The sequence below is a fragment of the Haliotis asinina genome, chromosome 10 (assembly GCF_037392515.1).
Source record: "Haliotis asinina isolate JCU_RB_2024 chromosome 10, JCU_Hal_asi_v2, whole genome shotgun sequence".
In the NCBI taxonomy this organism is placed as follows: Eukaryota; Metazoa; Mollusca; class Gastropoda; order Lepetellida; family Haliotidae; genus Haliotis; species Haliotis asinina.
The window spans coordinates 22,828,442-22,851,175 of NC_090289.1; the positions used below are offsets into that span (position 1 = coordinate 22,828,442).

General features: G+C 38.1%; 1 pseudogene; it reads left to right on the plus strand.

Annotated features, from left to right (window-relative positions):
- Window positions 1–8,223: 8,223 nt before the first annotated feature.
- LOC137298582 (uncharacterized) lies at window positions 8,224–8,860 on the plus strand (annotated as a pseudogene).
- Window positions 8,861–22,734: the final 13,874 nt, after the last annotated feature.

Sequence of the window (22,734 nt, forward strand, 5' to 3'; positions counted from 1 at the left end):
TCAATCAGAGGTATCTTCAATTCAATAGGAGATGTTACTTCGATTATAGATATCTGTAATCCTTTCAGTTAGTGATATCTACAATGAAATAAAAGATATCTGATACATTTAATGGGATGCATGATGTATGGAGTGTGCTGGGGTCTCGAGCCTATAATTGGGAAATAATGATTAGTTAGATAATGGTTAGAAGGTGGATGACAGAATTTCCTTTTAATTACTTATTACTTTTAACAAAAAAAGTGGAATGATTGAATCTTAGTCATGTTTTGTTCTTTACTTTAGTCTCATTCCATAGCTCTGCATAGTGAGTCTTGTAGGTCTCTGCCTCACCTCCACTAATTGTCACACTGCATGCTTACAGCATTCCTTGCTCCAGCTCATAGTCATTTCTATTGTTTCACTGATTAACTTCATTGGGACAGGTTAATTTCATCAACACCCTGTCTTGTAGTTCTGTAGGATGGATACATTTATAGCCCTGTTCTAAGGTAGGTAGATACCTACAGTATGTCTTTTTGCTCATTGTATACTTGTATTCATATTGTGTAACATTCTAACTTGAGATCTCTTTCAGAGGTATTCAACTAGGTCTGTTTTACAGACTTGAAGAGTAATTTGAATATTTGCAGTTTCCTCATGTCCTTTCAGACTGTTTCATACCAACCCCCAAAATACATGTTCCGCACTCTCAACCCACAGCCGCTTGTATTGAGTTTTTGTACATTAACAAAGCGCTGTTATAGACACATTTTCAGTAATTTATATACACGGCACTGGGTAGCCTTGTTCCAAGGCTGTACTGCATGCTGCGCCATGGGTGCACAGTAATTCTAGATAACCCCAGTCAGTTATTTACTATTTTTAAGAATTTAGCTTTTAAACTACTAATTATTACCTTGGAGACTTATGCACGTCTAGACATTCGGTAACTTGACCTGGGAGAACGACCTGAGCCAGACCTAATACGTTTACTATCTCCACAGTATGTTATTATTATAATTACGCTTTGAAATGGAATAATAGGGGATACAAGTTCGCTTTTAAGAAACAGTGTATAAACAGATGCCACTGATCTTTGGCAGTTATTGTAAGAGATGTCAGCCTCAGCCATTGCTCACACCATCACACGCTAAACTATCTGTGGGGGAATAATAATTTCTTTTAAATGTACGTTTCTGAAGGTAATGTAGATAATAAGAACCAGTTTTCAATAAAGCAGCTACCTAGAGGTAATGGGGAGGCTGTGTAGGGGTTAGTATGTCATACAGACCTAAAGCAATTATATCCAAGAAAGCCCACGCAAGTCTAGAAGATATGGCAGGTCTAGATTTCCACACCATCAGCTCTCCTTTTAAGCAGACATGAGAATTTTCCGCGAATCCGCAGATTTGCGTGTTTTTGGTTCCATGTCAAAATGCTACGAAATCACTAATTGAAATGGCTACCATTGTCAAGCGAGGTGAAAATGACGATCATCTTTTCAGTGTTTTTTTTTTTACAATTTGTCATTCTCATGGCTATAATTTCATTACCATTTTTTTCACTCTGAACTTTTTTCTGTAGAATACGTTAATTTCAGAGATTAGTTAGTCTAGGTTGGAGTGGGTGTACATTTGCCTGTCATTGCGACATGTTGACTGACCTCTCAAGTAAAAACAGCAATGGTTTACATTTTGTGTTTGTGATGCCTGGGGTAGACGTTTGGGTGGACTGAATGGAAACAAAATGATTATCAGTAAAAAGACATATATGATCGTAACATTGTCATGTGTAAATGCATATTTGTGTAGAGGAAGCCGAAGTACGGGAAGAAGTATATAAACTGGGTCTATGCTAAAACGTACTAATATCAGAGAATATTACAGTTATTTTAAAATGAATTATTCATTTCTTACTAAAGAAAGTATTTGATTACAGATAAAGATTTAAGATAAATGGCACTATACTATTCATGAACAGATTTTTTATCCGTGATGGCAAATGTAACTGTCATATAATTGTTGTTCTTTTTATATAGCTATCTCTCTACATCCTTGAACGTACAAACAAAAACAAAAAATAAATGCGGCAGAATATTTTGTTATGTCTAGAACTGAAAGTATAACCGCACAGTGTTTGAATTTGTGATGATTTATTAAGAGGTTTGGAAAAAACTAACAAGCATATTTACGATAGCTATGAATATCTCCTGATCAAATCAAAGACTTATAAATTGCTGGCACATTACAGACATTCAATGTATTTGTTAGACCAACATTACTTGTTGATCATGGCATATTATTTGGAAAGAGTTCCTTCCGTTCCCCATATTCCTTCTTCCTCAGATTGACAGAGGTTACACTAAGCAGTTCAACGGAAGGAACTCTTTCCAAATAATATGCCACTATCAGACTGTAATGATCTTCCAGGGAACGTTGACCTAAAAGTAACTATAATCTTCGTAACTCTGTTTCACTTCATTTCTCACTATTAAAAGTTTTGCATGAATCGTACATTCCACCCAGAATTAGAACGTGGAATGAATTTCCAGTTGAAGTGATAAAAGTGTATCAGTGAATTCCCTAAAATCTAACATTCTTATAATACATAATACTGCTCCTCAATATTTTGATTTTGTACTGAAAAACGCTGATATCATCCTTACAAAACTACCTTACATGTGTAGTCAATTAAATTATGACCTGTTCTGTGTTGGTATTATATATGTAAATCAGTAATCACAGTTCTTGTGATCGGTGTGTTTACATGCACGACTCAACAACTGGCTGTATCTGGCAACACAATGCTTCTAGATGATAATACTTTTAAAAGACAACTAAAGAATATCTGAGTATACAACAGAAAAGCAGACCATAATTTTCACATATCGTATATGTACTTGAAACGTCATTTTATTTGCACATGTATGACTATTTGTGAAACCTGTCATTTATGTTCATTTTCATAGGTGAAAGTGAAAACGACAAGGCAGGATCTGTTCAACCTGCAGCTCATCTTGACAATGATCGGTAAGAGAAATATCATCGGGAGCACCATGTCTCCTCTATTACAAATCTGTTGCTTTCGTGCAAGCTGTATAAAGATATAGCATCACTAGAGGTATCATTCCATCATGTAAATGATATAGCATATTCTAGAATTATCGCTCTGCCATATATAGTTATAGCAGTCGCTAGAACTATCACTCTGCCATGTATAATTATAGAATTCATTAGAACTATCACTCTGCCATATATAGTTATAGCAGTCGCTAGAATTATCACTCTGCCATGTATAATTATAGAATTCATTAGAACTATCACTCTGCCATATATAGTTATAGCAGTCGCTAGAATTATCGCTCTGCCATATATAGTTATAGCAGTCGCTAGAACTATCACTCTGCCATGTATAATTATAGAATTCATTAGAACTATCACTCTGCCATATATAGTTATAGCAGTCGCTAGAATTATCGCTCTGCCATATATAGTTATAGCAGTCGCTAGAATTATCACTCTGCCATATATAGTTATAGCAGTCGCTAGAATTATCGCTCTGCCATATATAGTTATAGCAGTCGCTAGAACTATCACTCTGCCATGTATAATTATAGAATTCATTAGAACTATCACTCTGCCATATATAGTTATAGCAGTCGCTAGAATTATCACTCTGCCATGTATAATTATAGAATTCATTAGAACTATCACTCTGCCATATATAGTTATAGCAGTCGCTAGAATTATCACTCTGCCATGTATAATTATAGAATTCATTAGAACTATCACTCTGCCATATATAGTTATAGCAGTCGCTAGAACTATCACTCTGCCATATATAGTTATAGCAGTCGCTAGAACTATCACTCTGCCATGTATAGTTATAGCAGTCGCTAGAATTATCACTCTGCCATATATAGTTATAGCAGTCGCTAGAATTATCACTCTGCCATGTATAATTATAGAATTCATTAGAACTATCACTCTGCCATATATAGTTATAGCAGTCGCTAGAACTATCACTCTGCCATGTATAATTATAGAATTCATTAGAACTATCACTCTGCCATATATAGTTATAGCAGTCGCTAGAATTATCACTCTGCCATGTATAATTATAGAATTCATTAGAACTATCACTCTGCCATATATAGTTATAGCAGTCGCTAGAACTATCACTCTGCCATGTATAATTATAGAATTCATTAGAACTATCACTCTGCCATATATAGTTATAGCAGTCGCTAGAATTATCACTCTGCCATGTATAATTATAGAATTCATTAGAACTATCACTCTGCCATATATAGTTATAGCAGTCGCTAGAATTATCACTCTGCCATATATAGTTATAGCAGTCGCTAGAATTATCACTCTGCCATGTATAATTATAGAATTCATTAGAACTATCACTCTGCCATATATAGTTATAGCAGTCGCTAGAATTATCACTCTGCCATGTATAATTATAGAATTCATTAGAACTATCACTCTGCCATATATAGTTATAGCAGTCGCTAGAATTATCACTCTGCCATATATAGTTATAGCAGTCGCTAGAATTATCACTCTGCCATGTATAATTATAGAATTCATTAGAACTATCACTCTGCCATATATAGTTATAGCAGTCGCTAGAATTATCACTCTGCCATGTATAATTATAGAATTCATTAGAACTATCACTCTGCCATATATAGTTATAGCAGTCGCTAGAATTATCACTCTGCCATGTATAATTATAGAATTCATTAGAACTATCACTCTGCCATATATAGTTATAGCAGTCGCTAGAACTATCACTCTGCCATGTATAGTTATAGCAGTCGCTAGAATTATCACTCTGCCATATATAGTTATAGCAGTCGCTAGAATTATCACTCTGCCATGTATAATTATAGAATTCATTAGAACTATCACTCTGCCATATATAGTTATAGCAGTCGCTAGAACTATCACTCTGCCATGTATAGTTATAGCAGTCGCTAGAATTATCACTCTGCCATATATAGTTATAGCAGTCGCTAGAATTATCACTCTGCCATGTATAATTATAGAATTCATTAGAACTATCACTCTGCCATATATAGTTATAGCAGTCGCTAGAATTATCACTCTGCCATATATAGTTATAGCAGTCGCTAGAATTATCACTCTGCCATGTATAATTATAGAATTCATTAGAACTATCACTCTGCCATATATAGTTATAGCAGTCGCTAGAATTATCACTCTGCCATGTATAATTATAGAATTCATTAGAACTATCACTCTGCCATATATAGTTATAGCAGTCGCTAGAATTATCACTCTGCCATATATAGTTATAGCAGTCGCTAGAATTATCACTCTGCCATGTATAATTATAGAATTCATTAGAACTATCACTCTGCCATATATAGTTATAGCAGTCGCTAGAATTATCACTCTGCCATATATAGTTATAGCAGTCGCTAGAATTATCGCTCTGCCATATATAGTTATAGCAGTCGCTAGAATTATCACTCTGCCATATATAGTTATAGCAGTCGCTAGAATTATCACTCTGCCATATATAGTTATAGCAGTCGCTAGAATTATCACTCTGCCATATATAGTTATAGCAGTCGCTAGAATTATCACTCTGCCATGTATAATTATAGAATTCATTAGAACTATCACTCTGCCATGTATAGTTATAGCAGTCGCTAGAATTATCACTCTGCCATATATAGTTATAGCAGTCGCTAGAATTATCACTCAGCCATGTATAATTATAGAATTCATTAGAACTATCACTCTGCCATATATAGTTATAGCAGTCGCTAGAACTATCACTCTGCCATGTATAATTATAGAATTCATTAGAACTATCACTCTGCCATATATAGTTATAGCAGTCGCTAGAATTATCACTCTGCCATGTATAATTATAGAATTCATTAGAACTATCACTCTGCCATATATAGTTATAGCAGTCGCTAGAATTATCACTCTGCCATATATAGTTATAGCAGTCGCTAGAATTATCACTCTGCCATGTATAATTATAGAATTCATTAGAACTATCACTCTGCCATATATAGTTATAGCAGTCGCTAGAATTATCACTCTGCCATGTATAATTATAGAATTCATTAGAACTATCACTCTGCCATATATAGTTATAGCAGTCGCTAGAACTATCACTCTGCCATGTATAGTTATAGCAGTCGCTAGAATTATCACTCTGCCATATATAGTTATAGCAGTCGCTAGAATTATCACTCTGCCATATATAATTATAGAATTCATTAGAACTATCACTCTGCCATATATAGTTATAGCAGTCGCTAGAATTATCACTCTGCCATGTATAATTATAGAATTCATTAGAACTATCACTCTGCCATATATAGTTATAGCAGTCGCTAGAATTATCACTCTGCCATGTATAATTATAGAATTCATTAGAACTATCACTCTGCCATATATAGTTATAGCAGTCGCTAGAACTATCACTCTGCCATGTATAGTTATAGCAGTCGCTAGAATTATCACTCTGCCATATATAGTTATAGCAGTCGCTAGAATTATCACTCTGCCATGTATAATTATAGAATTCATTAGAACTATCACTCTGCCATATATAGTTATAGCAGTCGCTAGAATTATCACTCTGCCATGTATAATTATAGAATTCATTAGAACTATCACTCTGCCATATATAGTTATAGCAGTCGCTAGAATTATCACTCTGCCATGTATAATTATAGAATTCATTAGAACTATCACTCTGCCATATATAGTTATAACAGTCGCTAGAACTATCACTCTGCCATGTATAGTTATAGCAGTCGCTAGAATTATCACTCTGCCATATATAGTTATAGCAGTCGCTAGAATTATCACTCTGCCATGTATAATTATAGAATTCATTAGAACTATCACTCTGCCATATATAGTTATAGCAGTCGCTAGAACTATCACTCTGCCATGTATAGTTATAGCAGTCGCTAGAATTATCACTCTGCCATATATAGTTATAGCAGTCGCTAGAATTATCACTCTGCCATGTATAATTATAGAATTCATTAGAACTATCACTCTGCCATATATAGTTATAGCAGTCGCTAGAATTATCACTCTGCCATGTATAATTATAGAATTCATTAGAACTATCACTCTGCCATATATAGTTATAGCAGTCGCTAGAATTATCACTCTGCCATGTATAATTATAGAATTCATTAGAACTATCACTCTGCCATATATAGTTATAGCAGTCGCTAGAATTATCACTCTGCCATGTATAATTATAGAATTCATTAGAACTATCACTCTGCCATATATAGTTATAGCAGTCGCTAGAATTATCACTCTGCCATATATAGTTATAGCAGTCGCTAGAATTATCACTCTGCCATGTATAATTATAGAATTCATTAGAACTATCACTCTGCCATATATAGTTATAGCAGTCGCTAGAATTATCACTCTGCCATATATAGTTATAGCAGTCGCTAGAATTATCACTCTGCCATATATAGTTATAGCAGTCGCTAGAATTATTACTCTGCCATGTATAATTATAGAATTCATTAGAACTATCACTCTGCCATATATAGTTATAGCAGTCGCTAGAATTATCACTCTGCCATGTATAATTGTAGAATTCACTAGAATTACCACTTTGCCATATATCATTCGCTAGAATTATCACTCTACATAAGACGAACGGTTGAAGTGGATTTTCTTGTGAAAAAGAGCAATGTCCATTAATGATCCTTCTTTTGACAAGTTATCACTCTTTTATCTATCCCGAATAAATTGGGCCCAAACCCATCTAAGTACTAGATGCATTAATTAACGTTCCTTGGATGTATTTTCAGCACTACCGACACCCGAAAGTTTATTCCACATGAAGGAGAGAGGCAGGTGACAGTTTCATGTTCAGATTATGCTGCAGCATTACAATGAAGAACGCTTCCACCATACAATCACGACCGTGTGTTTCTTTCGCCGGAGAAAAGGGTGGTGAGTTTGGATATGTTCACAGCATTTGAACGGGAGTATTTTATTCACACTTTATTGGATGTAAGGTGCCAACCCTAATCATCCTCAGAGTTCGGGAGGAGGTGTGAAAGTATGAATCAATCGGTTCATCCCAACTCGGTGGCAGTGACATGTTGTCGGCCACTTATGACCGTTGAAGGCTCCATCATTGCAACTATCTATGCATAAGCACACCCGGTACCAGAGCAGACCTCCTTCAAAGATAATGGCGCATTTCCGGAGTTTTGATGATAAAGTGATTCATTGATCACTTTCTTTGGCATCGATGGCTTCTAGGGAATGCCAAACTGTCGGGAAAGCTCAGACCAAATCGAAGAAAAATGCCCAGAAAGGATTGGTTGATACCCGGCGCCCGCCTTACTATGCCATGCCCGCCTTACTATGCCATGCCCGCCTTACTATGCCACGCCCGCCTTACTATGCCACGCCCGCCTTACTATGCCATGCCCGCCTTACTATGCCATGATACATGGTGTTCAAGTTCACAGTGTCATTATTCTGTGCGCAGTTGACGACTGACGAAATTTGAGCTCTTATATAGATTACATATAACTGCGTATTGACGCAAGGGGAAATATATGAGATCTGAGGGGAAGAAAGTTGTGTACTTCTTGAAACATTTTGTCAGAGGACCGGATCAGGAAGACCACGTCCTTTCTGCATTTTGTTACAGGGTCAGTCCAAATACCACATGGTGGAATTAAGATTTCATTTACAAAACTGGCATGGGAATAAAAAGACCCATTGTGCACACGTGATCAACTCTCATGAAAATAAGTGTGTTGTTTTCCTCTTATCAAGAGATCCGTCGTAAAATGGCACAGTATTGGTTAACGACTTGACTTTCCAGTTACTCATCATGTAAGCTGAGCAGAAGATGGATGTGACATGTTCAGTTGTAGGAAATTTGTATTTTAAGCTGATTTTAACATTCTGCTGCCATGCTGAATATAGCGTAATACCATACTTCAAGGTTCAAATTGCATTTTCCGATATGCATAAATCTTTTCAAAATGTGTTACAATTCAGTCTATGTAAACGTAGTCTCAGTATTATTCGTTACACTCCTCTACTGAGTCTAACAACCATAGTAGGAGGTAGCGTCAGGTAACCTAGCTTTGAGCGACCTATGACCGTTCAGTCAAACGCGAGACTGCCAAACGGATGTACCCTAAACTAATCTAACAACGGCTGCCACCCATGAAACGGACTTGCAACGTCACAAGCATCTAAGGGCACACCTTTGTAGCTCCGTAAAGTGTTTCTCAGCTATCAGACAGTTCACAAACATTACTAAGGGTGTATAGCTACAGATATAATATACAAATCGTCCTACTAATTATATGACTGTGATGTGTAAATACGCTCTCCAAAAAAGAGACTAAACATTGGAAAATGTGAATTATATATAGGGAAATATTCTACACAAACTAATCCATGCTGAATTCCCACGTGCAGGAATGTTTGCCGTAGATAAAACGTTTGAAGAAAAGAAACGGTGAACAAAGAGGTGACGTGAATTCCTAAAAACACACCAAACATGAAATGCACGTGCATCACGAAATTGGGTATCACCTTTGAGCTGGAGTCAGTGATTGGAGGCCTTAAAAAACGCTATAGTATCTATAGTACTCCACGTGCACTGCTTTAAGCCACTACAGACGACACGAGAATGAAAACACAAACAGAAGCTCCACGACATAACGCCGGACATCGCAGCATGAGGTGGCAAGGTGCTTCGGCGTGTCACTCAAACCTATGGACCCGACACAACAATACTGGGAGTGTTAAGGACAGTCCCAGGCCAAGTCGACCTGGAGTTAGCACCGCCGCCCATTGTCGCTGCATCCAGTTGAGACATTTACGTCCCAACAATACGGCAGCGTCGTCCACAACAATCCAAATCCATAGAATGCTCCGAATCTCCGACAAGACAGTACGTAATTGGCTACGGGAAGTCACGACGTTTTCCCAGAAGGCCAGTTCAACATTACGTCGTTCCCGTTATCAACGTCAATGGTTGATCTCTAGAGTACGACAGTGCTCGACCTCACGTGTTGACAGGACTTCCTCAAGCAAAGCAATGTTCAGGTGTTACTTTGGCCTTCTCGATCACATGATTTGTCCCTCATTAAACATCTGTGAGATACTCTAGATCGACCCTTGCGCCGGCGTAATCCGGAACCTCAGACTCAACGAGAACTGCATACGGCACTTTAGCAGACAGCACTTGACACCCCCTTTCTAGGGGTCACCGCTGCCGATGTTTATGGTGGTCACACCAAGTACTGACATTTTACTTTGAGCAAGTGGCTTTTGTAACCCTCTATGGTTTTACCAAACACTTTCTCGATAATCATGTTTTGGAAATTGTACAGCGCTGGTTTTAATGTAAGCAGTGATGTCATGTTTGAATCAGTCATATGCACTCAGTGAGTAAACTTCACAACATGTCAGGTTTCTTTTCTTGAAGAGTATATATCTTACTTAAATCATAATTATAGTATTCCCAGAAATTATTGAGAAAGTTGTTTCGATAAATTTCTTATACATGTGTATAAACTATTGAAGTTTTACTTGAATGAATATGATTAGATGTGCCTCCCTTACAGTCTAAGTGTTTTTTCAATACCTTGGAGACCTCCTTGTCATGTAGTACACGAATGAATGCGTCTGGGCACACTGCCGATCAGCGTATCCCAATATTTGACCCCTTCTTTCTTCATATCTGCAATATTTCTAAGTTTTCTAGTGGTTTATTCTGGCCATTAGCCACCCACGCATTCTCAATAGTGTTAGGGCCAGTCGCTCCTTCCACGAAGCAACCTTCACTAAGGTTAACACATTCTTCAACATTGCACTAAGGTTATCTTACTGCCTTGGCTGTAGCTTGGTCAGTCTAAAACTTGAACATTTTCGTCCGGCAACTACTGTTTTGGGTAGCCCGCAGTGTGTTTTGTGTCGTTATGTAGAAAAGTCCAGTCATCTGCAGACCATGTTCGGACAGTTGGGTCATTCAAGATGTGAACACAACGTTCCATCCGACACATGAACATTCGGGATATGTACTGTATCCCCAAATTTTCACACAGTTCGGCATTGGCCTTTGAAAATTCCTGGATTCGCCTATGGTTTGGAAAAAAGCCAGACAGACCTTTCACCAGAAAGAAACATTATTCCAGTCTTCGTGAGCCCAGCACCAGGTTAAACGTATTTCTTTTTCTGCCTCTTCCATCAATGATGAAGGAATTTCTGCACGTTTTATCCATTTAAGTATTTGTAAGTCTTGTCTTAGGGTTTCATTGCATACCCGGGGACTTCCTCTATTAATCATCTTATTTTTTGTAATCTCAACATATTTCAATTTTCCTTACTTCCTCAAGTACTTCCATTGAGACGACCATTTATTCTCTGAGGCAAAAACCCCGCACACGAGGTGCGGTTACGCTACAAGTGACGTCATAATTGTAATGATGTCATATACTGTATAATTAGTCCAGGAGGAGAATTTCAAAAGGGTCCTAGAAATAGGATTTCGTAGCCTCCCAAGTACTGATTTTGTTTGACACTATTTTCACTTTGGCTCATGAAAAGGCCTGTAATTCTCTCAGATTGTGGTATCAATTATTTTTTCATAGGCCATTTTATGTGACGGGGGTCTGTGAGCATTTTCATGACATTTGGTTTGCTGCCCGACAACATCTCAAAGCTAATCATGGATAGTTTTACTACTATCAATCTGATCACTTTCACTTTGACTTTTGTGTATTGGCAAAGGATAGTAAAGTATAATTGTTTTACATGTTTTTGCTTTTAAAAATAGTGAAAATGGCCGCTATTTTGCCCGCCATCTTGAATTGTCGTGTGTTGCCTTCTCGGCAGTTGAATTTACATAAAAAATAACACCGAATGTGTCCATTTACATCCAATGTTGATACTTTTGATGTTTTTTTCACACTTGTCTCTTCTAGAGTGTTGACTTGGGGACAAAACAAGTAATTTTGTATGGTCATGTCGTGGTAATATAATGTTTTACAGCTTATTCTTTGAGACAGGGGATTTTATATATAATTAGCCATTCTCCGACTTTTCATGGGAATGCGTGGTGGTGATATATTTATTGAAAGTTTACATTATTCCTGCAACTAGAATCAATTGTTTTTGTTTCCTGTTTACTTCTAGAGTGACAGCACGTTATATGGAATTGTTTCATATTACCCAGAATTCAAAATGGCTGCCAAGATGGCCGCCATTGTAGTTTTGCTACGTTTGTACTGATATGTAAACAAACAACTCGTTTGATGTCAAATATTTTATACAGTATCGAAAAAGAACAAAATTTCAATGGTATGGTTTATGAAAGCGTCATTTGCCTAAAATAGTTGATGAAATAACATCATCCAAAGTGTTAAAAAAAAACTATGCTACAAGGCCGATAACTGCGTCTAAGCTCTGCACAGAGTCGGGGAAGCAGGGTACAGCTTCCCCCTATACTTTTTTTACAGGTTACTTTCTATGCATAAAAGTACTGATATAACACTCTTTTCATGTTGATGGGGCTCCCTTGATTGAGAAATGATAACTTCGGCCTTGTTGTAGCTATTCAAAGTGGTCTGTCAGATAACTCTTAATCACTTTTGATACATTCAGAAGCTTACAATCAACTCTTCTCTTCACTTTCTTTCATATCATATGTCACATCATGTGAGAATTGGAGTCATCTACAATCCAAAGCTGTTCGGGCAACAATCACCTGCCATACAAAAAGACATGTCTCTGTGCACAATAAGTCAGTTCATCTGCATTGACATAGATGTCTCTGCTGGCATGCTGACCTTTTGCATCTACTCTATGTCAGTTCAACCATTCCACGGGGAACAGGATCAGAAAAGGGATAAGCTGACCATCACAAATGCTCCAACCAGGGCCAACTGGTGAAGGAATCTTCATGATTAGTTGTATCCACACATGCACATTGTGGTTAACTCGCTCAATAAGACGTTTTAGACTGCTGGATGTTGGTGGGAGTCTTTGTCAATACTTCATCTACAAGCATTGCTAGATTATTTGGTACATACATTGCATTAGAAACCTGTCCACAAGATGTAAAGACGTGTTTCGTGAACATTGTGACCCATTTGTTGTTTGGAGCTTCTAATAACTGGGCTTTATAGACTTTTTGGGAATGAATGTAGAAGAAGAGATTTTCAGTTTCAGGTTCAATCGATGAAAATTTGACCAAACGTTCGTCTTGGAAGAGTTCCGCTGACTACATATGATACTGATCCTTTTGCTCTGTTCACCATGCACGAAGCTGTGAATGATATTCTTTGAGACAACAACTCCACTGTTCATATTGTTCATAAGATACAGACATGACACGTCATTCATTTGGAAGACTGAATGGATTTTCCCATCAATCCTGATTAGCACATTGACATTTCTAATGTTCCTTTTACAATGGCTCATGCAGATGGAACATAAAGGGAAAACATCAAATGCGGTTTGAAAGAGGAACTTCAAACGGGAGTATTTGGTCCTTCATTGCCTACTAGCAGAGGAGAGAATGCTGGCTCTTCAAATAGTCAACGGCATGGCAAAATTGCAAATGTACAGAAAGGGAACTGCTTCAAAATTTGGAGACTTGACTGATATGCATTGAGATAAATTCGGAATGGAACTGACTGCATTAGAGTTGATGCTGTTTGGGACAGGCATGCCAGGCAAGAGTCGGTCGAAGTAGGGGAGCGAATCAAAGGTGATCGTCAACGGCACAAGAAGTCAAGATTGTTGGTAAAAACACACGACTACCAAGACATTGGGACAAATCAGCGGTCCTCTCAACAAGTCTAGTCTTGTCGCACATACGAACGAATGATGGAGTTCCGTTGGTCCGGCCATGCTACCTGTCGGTAGGCCCGAGGCACGCCAAGGTATATTTGTAGTTCATAGGACGTCCTGACCTGTCTTAATAACTGTAAAAAGAGATTGAACGGGATAGAACGTGTAATGATCATATAAATTACAATGTTCTTTTGATCATAACCAGCTGTCAGTATGTCTATCTCATCTATGCCCAATCCCCAGACAATTGGTAATACGTATAAACATTGAAGAAATGCGGCTTCACCCCATGTGAACAACGTTTTCAAGCAGTTCAAACCCGTCTTTAGTCAGTATATATCCGTTTTGGATTAGACCTACCACTTTCTTAACATGCACTACCCAGCACAAACTCATTCTTAACTCAACCAGCTCGTGTTCAGACACCTCTTCCCGTTCGCACTACATTCTCACTCTGATTCTGCAGTGGTAATAGCAGACATGTCCTGGTTTGATTTCTGTAAGTACCCAGCCCATTCTATTTCCGTTATCAGTTTCAAGATGGAAACATCGACATCACCATGCCTCCACAGAAAAACGAATGTGGAACGAGAAGGACATCGTATTTAATGAAGGGGTGATGCATTCATGAATTTCATCAAATCTGAGTGGGGTAATTCTCAAGAAATAATAGGACTCATGATCATCAAGGCGGAGATCCTGTGTCAATTGATGAAATGTTCCACAGCTGTTCCCCTCTCAGGTTAAAGCCAGTTTCTCACCCAACAAGTTCTTGTTCGTTTCCTCCTTTCTTGCTCTACCAACCCATTGTATTCTTGTTCTGCTTCCAATAAAAATTCCAGCAAATAAGCATTCAGCATGTTGACAGCTGCACATTTGTTCATGTTTCACAGGCAGAATTTTTTATCCCAAATGGAGAACATGTTAAAAACGCATGTCTGTATACCCTACCGTAATATTTGCAGGGAATACCAAAGTAACTAAGAATATAATGCGGTCGAGTTTCGTCTGTCTGTGAACGGAGTTGACTGGTTCGTCACTGTCACAAATCATATCTTCATTACACCTAACAGCGTCTTATTAACACACTTCGGAAACAGGTCAAAACACTTCAGTGTAATATCAGAGAATGCCAGAGAATGTTCCAGATTGTACACGCATACGACGCAGCCATCAAATCCCAATGTCTATAATAGCTGGGTGAGTGAGTGAGTGAGTGAAGCGTTTTGACAAGTAGTGTAGGTTCAATCCCCCCAAATGTTAGTTTTAAAGCCACTTTCAAGGATTCTCATGTTTAGTGAAGTCCTTCATTATTATGTCCTCATTTTGTGCAGTTGATCCAGTCTACCGAATATGCCCTTCCCCGAAACAAGACACAAGAAAGGTCATTAAAGCATCAGAATTTCATAAGAATATCTTTAAATTTTAAGGGAATAAATTGGAATTTGATACAGTTATATAAAACATGTATTAATTTATATGTTCTATTGTCTGCAACCAGATCTTAATACACGCATAGGCAATGTACGATTATTCAAAACCAGATTTAATCCATAAATGTACAATCTACGATCATTTAGATGCAAATCTGAATAAACAGATGTAAATCTACGATTATGTAAAACCAGATCTAAATCCACAGATGTTTAACATACAATGTACGATGACTGGAAGATGCATCCACACCATGACTTGTATCTACGTGACAGCTGATTCAGCAAAAGAAGAAGCCAGAGGTATTTTAAACACTGGCTAATAAATATAAAAATAGCTGACCAGGAGCAAGAATTAGCTCTGAAACGTCGTATGAAGAATAAAAAAGAAGTACTGTTATCAATAAAACGTGTCATGTGTTTAAAGTTATATTGTTGTTATTTTTAGAATATCTCAGACCTGGGAGTATGTCATATGTGCTTTGTAAATCACCTAGGTGTCAATATTGTTGTTTCAAATGCATATTCCTTTAACGTCAAATTCATCCATATCGAGAGATTTAATTCATTCAAAATGTATTATCCTACTTTGCCTTTCTAGGATGCATGTCGTATCACAACACATCTTTAGAACTAGTTTGCTCAAGGAAAGGATGAACAAACCGACCACTAAACATGATGGGCTAAAACAAGTCAGTGTCCACCATAGCACCATATCTCGATGATGACATGCATACAGTGATAGATGTGGTTTGGGTGTTCCAGTGGTGTAGTGGTGAATGTAGTTATGTCGTAATTAGTGGTGGCTGTGTTGCATCCCATGCTGTGTAGGTTGCTGTGGTGTCTATATGTAGTTGTGCTTGTGGTGGTGGTGTTAAACAACTTTCATACTAAGTTGAATAAAATTCTGAGAATTAAATGTTCAATTGGCAAGGTAAAATTATAAGAATTTGCAATCTTAATTTCACTTTATTCTATTTACTTTTTGTTTAAAGAGGCATTCATCGGTGCGTTTTCACAGCAAACAGACTGTAACCGCATAATAACACGAGTGAGTCACGAATGCGATGAGCAGTGATAAGCACATCACAGTTTACAACATTCCCACCCACGGACGACAGTTTGTTTTAATTCATTTGTATTGCATGATCCATACACCTATGTCACTTTGGGTTTAACTTGTAATTTTAAATTTACAATGCGTCATACCTGTATTGTATTAGTCGTTGATTATGTTGTAATCATATTGTCTTACATAAATAAATAAGTTTCGTTTTGTTTCAAAAAAGAATATTACCAGGTCTTTCTTGGCTCACGCTAAATCAGAAAACATGTCTAGGTGCAAACACATGTGATTGAGGTGTTTTCAATAGAGTTAACCCTTTGTTTCAGGTTCGACGACTGGGATTAGGTTGCGTAAGGTGGCCGGTTTGCCATTTCAGCGAGCGAATGAAGCCCGTTTGGAGTCTGAGCACCGACTCACAATGATGTGAAATATTCGTCGTGGGGACAGAAAGTCTTGAGATCCTGTAGAGGTAGGACGACTTGAACTATTCTTCGGAAGGGCGACAGAGGACCAGACAGGCAGGTGTTTCCAAATATATTTTGAAGAAAATATGCGTCTTCATGAATGTTTCTTTAATATACAGTGCGCACTCATTCTCTCACAGTATACAGCCATTTAGGTATAGATGGGAAAGGTTGATACTGGTGTCTGCATGTAAACGGAGTGGTAGTGTAGCCTAGTTGTTCAAGTGATGGCACGCCACGTTCAGTGCCAGTGTTCGAGTCCCCACTTAAATGTTATGGCTCACGCCCACATCTGAGGCCCTTCGTTGGAATATTGCCAAAGTGGCATAAAACCACACTTACTCGCTGTTGTTAAACCAATCTACATATGTGAGAAATGTGATTCGTGGTGCTTATGCATGACTCATTTCTTTCAGACGCAGGAACCCTGGCACATTCTGGATGTGGTGTTGTGTCCCTCTAAACCCTTCCACATGGACTTTAGTACACTGGCTTTCCGAGAGACCAATGGGATGAGATTTTGTCTCATGGTGGCTCCATAGTACATCCGCTCTCCGCGTAGCCCCAGTACATGGAGTAGGTTCGGTGTTAGGGCCTGACTGTACAGTCAGGATGGTTGTTACAGCAACCCAGCTAGTTTAGGGTTGGCACACTCTGTGGCCCCAGTCTTTTCAGCACCCCCAGTAGACCCAATGCTGACTGCACTTGACTGGTAGATTAGGGGTTAGTGTAGATAGGGCCCCCTTCGTGCATGCCCTGTACGATGCTATCTATAGATAGTATAACTTAGTGTTAACCCACCATTCCGTCCTTCAATAGGTTGCTCGAGACAAAGCAAGTCCCGGCTGGTCACTTTGAGAGTCAGTGTACTGGCCGACTGCTGGTAAAGTATTTCAATATTTCAATTTAATATTTCGATTGAATTTTGTTTTCACGCCCCGACATATTTGTTTTGCATTTAAATGTAAGGGGATCGTCGAATAACCGAATGGTTAAAGCGTTTGCTCATGACGCTCCAAACAACCCTAATTCGATTTCCCATATGGGAATGATGTGTGAAGCATATGTTTGTTGTTTCTCACCGTGATATAACTGGTATATTGCTAAAAGCGGTGTAAAAAGTACACTCACGCAGTCATAATCTGTGTGGGAAGCATGAATTATGTAGAATGTTCTTTGCCCTTTTTAGAAGAACCGTCGCTTACGCAAGCAACTGTAACTGCAACTGTGTTCTTTCAAACACTCTTCTGAAGAAAACATAAATGCAATGCAACCTTATATATCATGACGTCTACTGCAAAATGAGTTTCATGTTTGAGATTTTTTCACGTGTAGGCATATAACTTTCATTTAAATACACAGTAAGTACCAATGATGTAAAATATATTCACTTTATTATTAGGAGCCGGGATACCATCGTCCTGGGGGTGGAAATGGACCCTGAAGTGCCCCAGAGGCAGGACGGCTCTCAAGAAGACATTCCATGGACAGAAGTGGATCAACCATTCTTCTGGAGCAGGATGTGGATGTGGATGTTTTACCGTTCGTACATTTTGTGACAATGTACTTTACGTGTCTACTGTAAACCCTCCAGTAGAATAGGTACCGTTGCATACATTGAGGGAACACGGTTCCAGAGTGGTTTTTTCCCAAAAGTTTTTTATCTCTGGTTTTACGTGTCGGGCTTCAGTTACCTGTGACCTTGTTCAAATCTCACACATTCTGCAGCAACAATTTTGGTGTTTGTGTTCAAAGATTTGGTACTGTTCTACATTGGGAATGATGACATTAAAACGGAAACAGCTGGTCCAGTTGTATTTGTTTATTTTGTTGTTTTGGTTTTGAAAGTCGTGAACTCCAGAAGAACTGTTTTTGTCCATGACAATCGGTTGTGCCCGACTTTATCGACGTGTAGGAGTGCCTGTTTTGCCATACACTGCCATACACAGAAACACATCAAGAAACAAGTCCAACATCAGTACACGAGCGTAGTATAATATCTACAAACCAGAACAATACAAAAGCCAGATCACATCGCACAGACTTTTAGTTCAATGTATGTACCAAACAATCCAGTGATGTCCGTAGATGAGACAAGACATTAAATGAAAAGCTCCCACCAACAGTCTAGAATATCATATTGAGCAAGTAAACTACCAAGTGTATGTTTGAAAACAGTATCTGCAGCCAACCATATTCCTTCACCACTTGACCATGGTTGGTGCATTTGTGGTGGTCAGCTTATCCTTTTTCTGGTGTTCTGATGTCGAGATTAGTTGAACTGACATAGAGTAAATGCAATAAAGTCAGTATGCCAGCAGAGAGATCTATGTCAAAGCAGATGAACTGGTTTATTGTACATTTGTATGGCAGGTGATTGTTGCCCGAACAGCTTTGGCTTGTAGATGACTTCAATTCTGACATGATGTTACAAATGATATGAAAGAAAGTGAAGAGAAGATTTAATTGTAAGCTTCTGAATGTATCAAGTGATTAAGAATCATCTGACAGACCTTTTGAATAGCTACAACAAGTGCTTATACACAGTTATCGATCGTGAAGCATAGTTTTCTAATTCTTTGGATTATGTTATTTCATCAAATATTTCAGGAATGTGAAGCCTTATTAACCATAACATTGAAATTTATTTTTTTCTATACTGTGTTAAATATGTGACACCAAATGAATTGTTTGTTTTATAGATCAGTACAAACTTAGTCCTCTGCTATGCATATGTAGTAAAACTATAATGGTCGCATCTTGGCAGGCATTTTGAATTCTGGGTAATACGAAATAATTCCATATAACATGCTGTCACTCAAGAAATAAACAGGAACCAAAACCAACTGATTCTAGTTGCAAGAATGATAAGTGTCAAAAACATCAAAAGTATCAACACTGGATGTAAATTGGACACATTCGATGTTATTTTTTATGTAAATTCAACTGCCAAGAAGGCAACACACGACAATTCAAGATGGCGGGCAAAATAGCGGCCATTTTGATTATTTTTAACAGCAGAAATATGTAAAAAGAAGTTTAACATCCTTTACCAATACACAAAAGTCAAAATGAAAGTGATCAGATTGATAGTAGTAAAACTATCCATGATTAACTTTGAGATGTTGCAGCAAACCAAATGTCTTTAAAATGCTCACAGACCCCCATCACATAAAATGGCCTATGAAAAAAAACCTGATACCACAATCTGAGAGTATTACAGGCCTTTTCATGAGCCCAAGACTTCATACTAACTGAAAATAGTGTCAAACCAAATCAGTACTTGGGAGGCTACGACATCAGATTTTTCACCTGCCTCCTCCTGGACTAAATAGCATTACCACGTCTCTATCCACGTGTAGCTAGTGCTGTTACACAACAACACCTCTTTCAAAATCATCTGGAACCAGCTTTCTTTGTGCTTCAGCCGCCAAAGCTGCCACTTTCTGTTGTCGTCTGTTACACCAGGGGAGATAATGTAGTTAGACTCATTCCTAAGCCTACAAGAGTTGCTTCCCATATTGAGTACGTTACTCCACAATTTTTAAAATTCTATTGTCACTATCATAAAACAAACATTTTCTCAATACTTTCTGTGAAATCTGCTCTTGCAATTAGTATAATGACACGTATTATTCTGTCCCTACAGGGTGTATAACTTGAATAAATCGCCAGGTTATCTAATACGAGCAATACATTTATCTTTGAGTGAAAGTTACACAATTGCAGAGATGATTGACTAAAATGATCTATGTTGGTTGTGTAGCAGAATGCAAATATTGTGCATTTTAAACCTAAGTGTATAATTTAGTAATATAACAGCACTTTCAATTAACATTCTTTTTCACTGGTCACTGCTACCAATATTTGCAACTACTGACAGCAACAATTTCAATTCTCTCTGCTTTATCACAGCACTGCACTTGTTTGGGTAAATTACCTTAGATGTCTTTACCTTAGATGGTAGGGCACAGAAAATGTAAAATGTAATTATATGTCAAGTGTATACGTATTGTGGTATACCGGTAATTTGATGTTTATGTTTTGTTTAAATGGTTTTGTCACATGATCCACCGTCTCCAAGACACTAAATCCCTGAAGTATTCGTCTGTTCTACTTTGACGTGATACCTGTGTTACAGTTGCATGCGGCTCCATATCAATATCAAATCCATAAGTCTGAACTACATCGACAAGGCAAAAATAGGTACATATTGAAATACTCCTCAACAGACGTGTGGCCTGATACCGTCAATGAATACTTGTTCACATCTCATTGTGTGACAGTTCCAACCACAGCGAAAACCAACAGTTCATTTCCGGAACATAAACTGAGTGCAAAGTATAAGCAGGCTGCCCATTCATTACATCAAGGATACTATCATGCTCAAAGGCATAAAACTCCTTATAAAATGTTTCGGATACCTCTTTATCAACATCACGACATACTCGCATTATTCTCTGATTGTGAACCGATCTCCCAGTAATGTGACTTGCTCTTTGCTGGCCTTTGATCAACTTCATGGCATGTCCGACTTTGATGTTTTAAATTCCAAAATCGCTCCAAACCTTCGATGGAAGACCATACATATCTGAGGCTTGAACAAATATTCTCAACACATCAACAGCCGGGAAAAAACATCAATGCATCCATGGGTTACCAGTGACTATCTTATAGCTCTTTTTTTAACTTTCCAACCCTTTACGAAGCAATTACATGTCCAATTATGTGTCACTAATTGTTTTTGCGTCGTTTCTTAGTGAAATCTCAACTATGTATCATTAACGGTTAGTGGCGACAACAGCTCGAAGTGACCTGTCCTTCAGTATCCACTAAGTCAGTGATTCTCAGCCTTGAGGGATACATTATGCAACTTATGTATATATTAGACATTAATGATGCCAGTTAATTTGGAAATGACCCCAGTTGCATTGAACCGCCAGCTGTTTCATAACGTTTCCTGTCAAAAACGAGGTGATCTCTTCAAAAACGTTTATTCGTGCAAGCCGCCATCACAAGACGCCCCAAAGCATGCTTGCGTATATGGGACCTTTCATTGTAGCCTATCGTAACATCTCCCTTTCTTTACCAAATGGAACCAAACCGTAGACTAGTTCTATTCTTAATAGAATAATACTGATATCCTTATTTTGGAGAAAAACATAACTGCCATAGCTGTAACTAGTAACCTTAACTGTTCCTATTGACCTAATTCAGAGTAGTCACGAAACAAAGTCTTTCAGGTAATCTGGTCTTTTCACCAATAGCCCTCTTGAGGTCTGCCTTCAGGTATCGCTGTAATTGATTGTGCTATGTTATTGTTCATTTGGGGAGTAGCATTAGCCAATACCTCAAGCCCAGGAGACTTTACACTGGTATGGATACCTCTGTTTTCTTAGGTGTGTCATGAAGTGCTGTTTCATTAATATCTAGTTTCCCTGGACTGACTTCTTTCATTTGTGGATGTGTCGACGACTCATCAGTTTGGTGTTGTCTCGGTGTGTACCAGGGTTGGGGTCATCTTATGGTGGTAGTGGTGTCGAATTGTCACGGGCATACTCGCAGGTGTCAACGATTACATCAACATTGTCTTCCATCTTCTGTACGAATTGGGTGTGACTGCACATCCACCTTATATTCAACCTTGCTTTTATCCACCTCAAATGGACTGGTGGCTGGAATGTTTCTACCTCTCCCTTTTTGAGGAACGGATGTTCTCTTGATCCCCTGTCATAGTAGGACATTTGCTCTGATTTCCTTCCGGCCAACTTCTCGCCAACGTTCTTTGGAATTTTTGGCTTCAGACGTTTTCTTGAAACTGGAATCTTGGTCATTGGCTGTCTACCGAACAGTCTCTGGACAGGTGACAGTCTCTGGACATTTCATGGCTTCTGATGAAATGTTCTCAA